This window comes from Schistocerca serialis, unplaced genomic scaffold (assembly GCF_023864345.2).
Source record: "Schistocerca serialis cubense isolate TAMUIC-IGC-003099 unplaced genomic scaffold, iqSchSeri2.2 HiC_scaffold_879, whole genome shotgun sequence".
Classification (NCBI taxonomy): Eukaryota; Metazoa; Arthropoda; class Insecta; order Orthoptera; family Acrididae; genus Schistocerca; species Schistocerca serialis.
Window position 1 is genome coordinate 393,793 of NW_026048495.1, and position 3,516 is coordinate 397,308.

The window sequence follows — 3,516 nt, forward strand, 5'->3', positions numbered from 1 at the left end:
TGGAACCCAAGAGCCATTCGTGGCCTGGACAATTGCCTTTCAATCTAGAAACCATATGTTCCTGCCTGGAGAGGTGTGACTTCACAATCATTCAGAGTACCATCGGAGTGACAGGAAACCCAAATTCACTCAATTGCAAAATATATTTTACAAACGGTGCTTCTCCATTAGTAAAAATCTGAATAAATCTGGAGGTAAATTAATGTCTACTTTTGACCTCTGTTTATTAATTACGCTGTTCTTGGGATATTAAAAAGTTTTTCAGCTTTCCTCTGTAATATATCCTTCCTCTAATGGCTCATAGGCATTTCTCCAGAGTTCTTGGGCTTTAATCACAGTATTGCCTTCTTCCAAAAATTCTCTTATACTTCCGTATCACTTTCAACTATCTGAAAGAGATTACAACTATTGTTCACTGCCAGGAGCACACTACAGTGGTAAACTAATTCTGAAATGTTTGTAGGTATGTAAGAAGTGCATCCTGGGAATATGTTGCTCTACTTCTATTGTGGTGCAATGTTTCTCCAAAGTAAGAAGTGCCATAACCTACAAACAATGTTCCATGAAATGAAAAACTAAGATGCTTTTCAGCAGCTAGATTTTCTCAGTAATTAAAATAATGGTGACCGACTTTCACAGGGAGCCGTTAACCATGTGAAAAAGAGATTTTTCCAGCTTGATTTTTTGCGCACTTCACCATGCCTTTACTTAAATGCTTGTGAAAAATTCAAAATGGCCTATAGTGGAATAGGCAAGCAGAATTGCCAACCTAAAAGTGCTATCTTAAAAAAATACTTTGTACACTATCACTGGCCAAACGTAAATAATAATTGTTTTTGCCTAGCAGGGCATTGAGCATTACTTGCAGGCTTTGGTAGTCCTTGTCATACTCTAGCTCTAGCGGTGGTGGAGCACTGTTTTCATGCTGTGCTTCCTCCTTGCAGTCAGAGAGGGCATTTAACTGGTTAGCTGTGTTCCCTGGCATTGGTGCCAATGCCAGAGCTGGTTTTGCGATCTTTTTTCGGCTGCACATAACCGTCCTTATCGGCAACATTGGGGGGACATTGGGAGAACACCCCTTGGGACGGCTGCGTTGTTTTGTGGGCTGGTGAGGCTCGTTACTGCTCTTCTTTTTAAATAATGTGTGTTCTTTGTTTTCCTCCTTGTTGATGTTTATGTGTTTCTACGATATCACAACACCACATTTGTTGTTAGCCCCGTCCTGCTCCATTGGCTCTGTTGATGACATGCTTCTTCAGAGCACTGGGTTGACTGCAGTCCTCTCTGAGGACTGTTCGGTTCACTGCAGGCTCAAGCTTGTCACCAGAAATCATGGTCCTGTCTTCAAGTAGGCCTAATGTAACACTACCAAAAATGTGATGGTTGGTGCCGTTTGCGTTACCTCTTTGGGGGAGCACCATCAAGAAAATGAGAGTGTACAACTAATGTGCTACACAGCCCTTCGGAAGCGTTCAGGAATGTGGCCCTGTCTGCGTGTTCACCTTTGAATGATACAGGATGCTCTGCACGTGCATCCAACTCTGCTGGCATCCCTGAGTCGAATCTCTGCATGCAGCTAAACAATGATGCCCCCTTTACTAATAGAATCTCATATTATCCTTTTATGTGAAGTACCAATGCTTTGGGCTTTACCTTTAGTTATCTAGAAATAGCTAGTTCCTGTGGTTTTGGATGTTTAATGATGTCTTGACAGTTTGAGATTGCGCACAGCCTTCTCACCATGTGTGGTGGAACTCCTAGTTTGCAGGTTTCATGAAATTTACAATGTATGTATGCTTTCCCTTCCATAATTTGATTAATTTGTGGACTTCTTAGTCAGTGCAGCTGGTGAAGATGGTGTGGCGAGCACTCTTCTTGTCTGCCGAGTTTGCGTATCTTGAAATTCTGTGAAGCTTCAGCAGTGTTGTAGATATTGCCTGCCATCTCCTCAGTGCGCTTGCAAGTGTCATGACGTCCACTATTTTGTGAAGTTGTCCACTCGAGAAATCCCGCGGAAGATGTAGTGACCATTTCAGTGCTCTGTTTTGCATCATTTGTTGTCCCTGGAGATTTGTGGGTGCAGTGTTTCCCCAGACGATGGCAGCATAGACCAGCACTGGTTGAATGAGTCTTTTGAATAAGATCATGCTTAGGTCTTCCAGTAAGGAAGAGTTCGGATTTAGGATGGGTTATAGCATACTCATCCTTCCCAGTGCCTTCTTCATTTCTTCAATGTGCCAACCCCATGTTAGTCTTCTTTCAAGCCTGATGGACAGGTTCTTGGCAGTTGCTACAAGGAAGTCCCTGTAGTGATATTTCTTGGAGGTCAGCTGTACATTTCTATGCAACATGAGGATGGCCTGTAATTTGGAGGCATTGTACGCCAGCCACCACTTCACCACCCAGCCGTTGATAGCAGGAGTTTGCAACCTCCATTGTAGCAGCTGTGCCTGCATGCTGCGATAGTAAACTACCACATCGTCTGTGTACAGGGCGAGTTGCACTCAATCTGTGCACGAAAGATCGGCGGTGTACAATGAGTATAACACTGGACCCAGTACCAAACCTTGCGATACTCTGACGAGTATTCAGTGTTCTGTGGAAATTCCACAGTCTGCCCATATGTGAAACGTACGACCTGCAAGGCAGCTCTGCAGGAACTTCACGTGTGGCGCAGGAATCCTCAGTGTAAACAATTTATTAAGGATACCTTTGTGCCAAACTGAATCAGATGCAAGAGACGTTTCAAACAGAAACGCACCAAAATACTCACATAGATCCAGGTCACTGTGTAAGGTGTAAGGATGTGCATGAAAACTCTGGAGGCAGTGGCCTCACATAGCAGAAATCTCCTGTCGACATGCGTCCTGGTACAGATAGGAAATGTTCAGCGTCCATAGACCACGGTTGCAGTATGTGAGCTGTAGGGAGTGTGACTTAGTAGATGTATGCCAAATGGTCGGTGAAGGCTGTCGACCACACTTCTGTGTCCCTCGTCGCGGCGCGTCGTCCTCATGAGACACACATCTGGTCGAGGCAGCTGGCAGAGTGGTCGGTGAAATATGTATAGCCACGGCAATCCCCATGAAGGAGACGCCACGTGTTATGTAGCGCCAGATCTTGCACAAGAGCCTGTAGTGCTGGGCACGTAGAGTAGTGTGCTGTTTGGTCTGCTGGATTCAAGAAGCTATTAAAATCGCTGCCTATGATGTAGTGTTCCGTATTCCCCTTCAGCAGTGGAGCAATTCCGTTGGAATAAAAGGTGACCCTTTCTCTGCGACGAGGTGACCCGGAGGACGCGTAAACACTGACAATGTGGACTGTTCCCACTGTGATGGCAACACCTTGTGCAGATGGCAGGTACATAACTTCCCATGCCTCAATGCCGTAGCATAATAGGATGGCAGTTCCGCCAGCACCGTTGCTTGATAGGATGCTATTCAGCTCAGTTGCAGCTCTGGATGGAGTTCTTGAAGGAGGGTGATATCCAGGTCCGCTGCCCAGAGCATATGATGG